The 6,489-nt window shown below is 38.4% G+C and overlaps 1 long non-coding RNA gene across 1 annotated transcript; it reads left to right on the forward strand.

Moving 5' to 3' along the window:
• The first annotated feature begins 5,573 nt into the window (after positions 1–5,573).
• LOC122156379 lies at positions 5,574–6,125 on the forward strand. The gene is made up of 3 exons (XR_006167466.1): positions 5,574–5,678; positions 5,778–5,844; positions 5,987–6,125. It is a non-coding gene; the product is annotated as an uncharacterized LOC122156379 (long non-coding RNA).
• The last annotated feature ends 364 nt before the right edge of the window (positions 6,126–6,489 follow it).

The raw sequence follows: 6,489 nt of genomic DNA on the forward strand, positions 1-6,489 counted from the left end.
AATTAGATGTAATATTATGAATAATTTGAATTGAACAGACTGAGCAATTGTGGGAAGAAGGGGGATTTTGGACAAACACACCAGGGAAAACCCTCATTTTTACACATTTTTAATGTCCACAGAACAGACGGAGTCAGGCTTTTAATGTCTCACTTAAAAGATGCCTGCAGATGGTGTTTTTTCATGCATTTGAAAAATGAATTTCTACATTTTGATTATGTTGTCATTAGCAGTAGCCTTACTCAGTAATTAGGAAGCTGGTTCCTAGCATGTGTGTGAGAGACATACTGAGAAAGGAGGATTCTATCTCTTTGTTTCCACAGGGCTATAAATAATGCAACCAGCAACATCATGAAAAGAGTAGAAGAAATTCAAACAATAACTATGCTAACTGGAAATATTTTATTGTTCAATGAAAAACAGCTGAGCTCCATCACAAAAGGCCACTTTCATTGGAAGTGCTGACTGTGGCCAAGAAAGGAAAGGAAATTCCATGAGAGAAGGGTTTTCCTTACAGAAAATGCAGTCTCTTTGCTAGGTAAGTAACTCTGAATTAATACAGATTTTAGACATAAAGGTTCATGTAACAGGGTATTTCAGGTGAGCTTTTCTTTCATTCTTAGGTGGCTGTTTAAAACAAGGGAGAATAAGCCAGAAACCATGCAATCTGCAATCAAGGAAAAGGCAAGAACATGGCAGAGGGCTGCAAGAGTGTTTTTTCTCTGGAAAACAGTCACTGCTTCTCCTGCAGTGTGCTTAGCCAGCAACGGCCAAGAGCCAGAGCTGCCTGCCACCCATTCCTTTCCCTGAGCAACCTTTTTGGCTCTCAGAAATGAAAAAAAAAGCAAAGTAAAACCAACTCTGAACCCCTTGGCTCTCTTGGAAATTGAAATGATGAGTTCCTCTCCATGACATGTTTGTTCCAATCTGCAGATTGTGTATGTGTGATTGGTGGTATCATCATTCTCAGCTTAAAGACTGCACACATTTTACAGCAGGTGAGCATCTGTGTCTCATACAGCCCATGTTAAATATGCAGTTGCACTGCTAAATATCTCCAGTATGCTGAAACATGTACAGTGCTCTGTCCAGAAAACTTCCCCTCATCCAGAGGATGAACTTGGGCCACACAGCTCCTGCTGGGACCTCTCTGAGCTGTGAGTCTTCAGGCAAGATGCCAAATGTGCCTGCAGATACCGGTGCTACAAGCAAGAAATCATTGGAGTATGCAAGCTGCTCTCTAAACTACCTCTTACAGAGTTGCTGTGGTCTTTTCTGAACACTGTCATTGCTTTCTTGCTATCTTCCTCTCAATATATGAAAGAGCTGCTGACAAGGATCTCTGTACTTCTTCCTCTAACCTTCTTACCTTTCAGTTCACCAAATCCCACCAGTAGTTTTTCAATCTTTTTCTTCAAATTCAAAAACCTGTCTTCACATTGTCTGGGCTATCTGTAATGTGACCCAGGCATTTCTACTTTAATTTGCTTGAAAATCCTATTTCTTTCTAGCTTTCTATTATCATTCTTGTTCTCTCACCCTGCTCCTCCTTTCATCTACTTTTTTTCTATTTTTAGCTTTCAAATTTCTTTCTCATCAAAATCCATTTTTTTGTACTGATCAGAGGAATGTCTTCCCCATTAATGTTTTTCCTTTAATTGATCTCACATGTAGTTAACTGAGATTTTTCTATGCTTTTCCAGTCAAAGCCATTTGTATTATGAGCTTCTTACAAACCTCATTCTCTGGAGGAAAATAGCAGTTTTTCCTCCATTTCTGAGTTTAATACTGATTTGGCTGCAACTCGTTCAGGAGAAAAGCCTTTGGCAAGATGATGTTTGGCCATAGGGAGGAAAAAAAGAGCAGACTGTGCCAAAGCATAAACAGAATTGTAGAATTTCCCAGCATTTTTCATGGACTACTGGTTGGACCAAGAGCTGAACGTCTGAATTAAATTTTATAAGACTGTCCACTCCTCAAGTGGACACATATTGAGTGTATAATCTGGACATGTATTGGTTTCTTGTTTGAAAAGCCTCAAATAATTGTGCTAGAGAGGAGCCTTGTTTTAGTCTGAACTTTTAACGCTGCTGGTTTGGGAAGCAGCAGGCAGCCACTGTAAAATTGGTCGATTGCTTTCCTTCACTGAAGAAATCAATGGTATTTTAAGAGTAAACTGCTCTGAACATAGGTGCTGCAGCATGAATCTTTTTTTTTTTTTTTTTTTTTTTGCTTGAGTTGCTACAGCAACATAAAATTTCCTTTCCCCCACATTAGCTTCCCTAAAATATACTTCACAAATTGCCTTTGAAAAAACCCCCTCATATCGTGCTGACAAATTGTGCTGTTTGCTCTCTGAGTATTTCTGAGTTTTCTGAGGAATTAGGAATGTCAGCAAAGCTGCCTGATGTGCAAAGAATGCAGATTGTATGACTCCAGCCTCAAGAAATGGGATGGAGGCTATAGGCTGAAATTCGATTAGTTGGTGCCCCCAGGAGGAGAGGGGCTGAGGAGAACCCCCAGATGGTCTGGCAGAGCTTCACAGAGACTGTTGTAAGCTGGGCTGAGGCAGCCTGTCCATTTCCAGCATTCAGAAGACAAGCAGTGACCTACTGGATAAACTGTGTGTGTATGGGAAGGGGGGGGGGAAAGGTGGGATGTGCTTTAAGAAGGGTTTCTTTCATGCTTTCTCTCTCACACCTTTGCAAGAGCAATAGCATCTCCAGTGGGCTTTGAATCAAACATCAGGTGCATATATGTTATTCTGTGAGAGAAGAAATATTTGAAAAAATCAGGGAACAGAGGAATTTGTCTTAGCTGCTCCTCACTGAGGGAGTTATTAGATTTAGAGTGTATGTTAAAACCATTTTAATTTGTAAATTTCAGGATAGATTCATAAGAAAAACATTCCTGATCTGTTGAACAAAAATCCACACCTGCAAATAGTTTCATGTCTCTTAATAGTGTTCTTTCTGGTGCCCCTCATTGTGAGGTAGAGGATCAGAGGTGAGAGCCATTCAGCAGCTTGCCAACTGAAAGCTGCATATTTAGCAGTCAATGTTACGCTCCACACTGTTGGGATTTATCTCCAAGCACATAAATGCAAAAAAAAAAAAAAAAAAATCATTGCTCTTTTTAAGTGGGAGCGTAGACTGCAATGACTGTTGGGCCTCAGTGAACTTTTCTGCCTGCTTTTTTGCCTCTTCATCTTCAGGTTAGGTGAGAATTTCAGGGTGAATAAAGGAAAAGGTGGATGACCAAGGCAAAGTTTTGCAAAGTAACAATTATCATGTGTGAGGAGCTTGTAACAGCTTGTGGTTGCATTTATTTTTGAACCAGATAAACTGTAAATAAAGACTAGTTTGACCTTGATAAAAGGTAGATATGCTGACTTCGAGCAGTAATGGGAACCACAAAATACACCAAATCCCCTGTACAGAAATCTTGGCAAATAAGATTGACCCATCCCACTACTGTTTTTTCTTCTTACCTTCTGTACATTAGTATATCCGGAAGTAGTAAGGACAAGGGAAGAAAGGTTGATTTTGTTCTCATTGGTGATAAATGCAACACTTAATAGATGACAAATTAGAGGATATTGAAATCTCCAGAGGCCTAATCAAATGTGAATCAAGTCAGACCCCAGTGAGCATGGGATAAAGTGCCAGCTGGTGTGCTGCATTCCTATGCCAGCCGGTATTTCATCCTCAAAATGACTGTGATCAGTTTTAATGCAACTATACTTCCATTTAAATTAAAAAAAAAAAAAAAAGTGTATTAAGTGCTGTTCTTTGTGGAAAAGTGCTATAGCATTCAGTAGAAGTGGAATTGAAAAGCATTTATCTTAGAAGAAATGAAGGGACAATTACAGCATCAGTCTGGTACCTGAATTTCTGTGGGAACGTCATCCTTGTGCCATAACAAATTAATTTTGATGGAAGCCAGCATGGAAGCAAGTATTCTGGATGGTGAAATTCTATTAAGTAATTTTATTTTTATTTTTTTTCCCTCAAGGGAAATAAATTTCAAGATATTTATGATTGTCCTATATTCTTACTATATAATTTTGGCTTATTTAAAGTTACAGAAAAATTGGTATAATGTTGGATAACACCTTGTGTGGTAAAAAGCCCCTAAACACAGTTGCACACGCATATACTTAGGTCACTCTGAAAGTAATAATGCCTCTTATTTATTTCCATAGGAACCACAAGAGATACAAAGAGCACAATAACACATTTTCATAAAGTTCTCAGCTAGAAAACACTGTTTTTCAACATAGTCACCACCATTAGCTGTGCATTTTCATTGGAGATGAACAAGAGCCTGCAAGCTGCACTCAAAAATCTGCACCACTGGAGGTGACCCACTGTTGCTTTCTCCACTGCTGAAATGCAGCACCCACTGTTTCACTGGGCTCGCATCCTTGGTCTCCATAAGTGTTCAGCAAGTATTGATGAATGCCAATCAGTGCCATTTTTTCTGCATGGAGGAATTCAGTTCCACCCCTTTGTTTCATACATACTTCCATATCAAATGCCACTGTGTCAGACTACCCCTCTGCAGCCACCTGTTGCACAGTAGCAAAATGTAACAGAATATTGTTGGGAAGGTTCAGCCTGTACTGCCCTACCATCAACATCCACCTCTGTTGTTGTGGGCCAACATAATAAAACAGGAGGCGTTTCTTTCAGAGCGGCCCTTATGTATGCACGCCCAGTCTTTCAGTCTAACATTCACCTAACTGCTCTTCTTTTAGTATTTTATTGTGATCTATGAAAATGGGTGTGCTACATGTGTAACATTTGTAAAGGAATAAAAACTATCATTTATTGTGAAAGTAGATAAACAGTCCTATGGAAACGAAAGTGGATATGGTGTCACATTCAAGCACAACAGAAGTGAAGTTTTTCTTTATTGTCTGTTATGAAAAGCCAGTATCAGCCCTTAGCAAGACATTTTCCTGGTTCCTTTCATCACTAACTTACTTATTTTTAGCTTCTCTGAAAGGAATGAGATTTCTGATGAAAACTTTCCTTCCCTTCTTTCAATACTGTGCTAAATTATTTCAGAGCTGTTCCTTTACATGGAACTGTACAGTTACCTGCTCTGTTCTAAGCATATGGTGAATCTGAGTTACCAATTTTGCATTCCCTGAAACCCAATCTAAGTTACACAGAACCTCACAGATGTTAATAGGTTTGACCTAGAATTTCAGGAGCCAAGAGTGGAAAATGAGTATCGTTAGAAAGTCTTGAAAAACACATACCTCATTTCAGAACAATGAAAACATCTTTGTTATTTTGCAGCTGACCAAAAAGGAAAAGAATCATGATTGCATTTCAGTGATTTTTGGAACCTTTACCTTTTCCCAATATTTAAAAAGTGTCCTATTCTGTTAATAAGTAATAAATTACCAAATGCACTTAAATAAAAGCACTTACACATGACTATCCAGTCAAATAGATATCTGACTCTTTCACCTGAAGGAGGGCACTCTATTGCTTAAATCCTACATGCTAATAATGTGGTTTATGTTGCTCAACACAAACAGAATGTAATCCTGTCAGCTTTCAAGTAAATATCAGAAAATAACGCTGACACGTCCTGGGTGGCATAAACTGAAAATGTAGCATAAATGACAGAGCTGTTCCATGAAGAATATCAAATCAAAAGAAGTATTTTTGCATCTATTTAAAATACAGAATGACAATAATGCCTCCCTTCAAGGATTTTTGACAAACATTGATTTATTATTTTTCACTAAATACTTATAGGGTCATCCTATCCAGCTCTTCTGGCCAACACCAAGGAGGACTGCCTGCATATGAACTCTTCAAAGAGGTGAATTTACACTGATTACATACTCAAAAAGAGAAAGCTGCATAAAACACTAATGTTGTTACAAAATGACAGCCTCAAAATAACATCTTTTTAAACTCCAAGAAAATAACTTCTGACTTTCCTTCATGTGTTGTGTCCATAGGAGAAATACATTAGCTTCTGACACTGCAGACTGTGGGGCTCTACTGGCATTTTGATTGGATGGCTTGACACACTGAAGTGCCTTTTGACAGCGTCTTAGAGGAGAAGCTAAAAAAAGAAGTGCAGTAGGTTGTCCAAATTATCCCTGGATTATTGCAATATTCTTTAAAAAGATAATAAACTGATGCAATGATATAGAAGTGGATGTAGTTTCTTGTTTTCTGAAGTCATCTTAAAGTTTCTCAGAGGAAACAAAACAGAGTGGGTGAGACAGCGAGACAGCACTGGAGCACCATGAGTTTTTACAACATGGCATCCATTATACATGAGTAAAATACCAGTTGCAGAGCTGCAATCATGGTAGGTATGACTACTTTTCTTTTAAGCTCATATTTCATTTATTCATTTCAATTTTTCATTCCAAGACCCTGAGCCTCCACACATTTCTATGCAAGTATAACTATGCACCTGAATAGTTACAGTGACTTCAGAAAGGATTACTCA

This window comes from Centrocercus urophasianus, unplaced genomic scaffold (assembly GCF_019232065.1).
Source record: "Centrocercus urophasianus isolate 14NV4802_14NV808 unplaced genomic scaffold, USGS_Curo_1.0 seq_12, whole genome shotgun sequence".
NCBI classification, from domain to species: domain Eukaryota; kingdom Metazoa; phylum Chordata; class Aves; order Galliformes; family Phasianidae; genus Centrocercus; species Centrocercus urophasianus.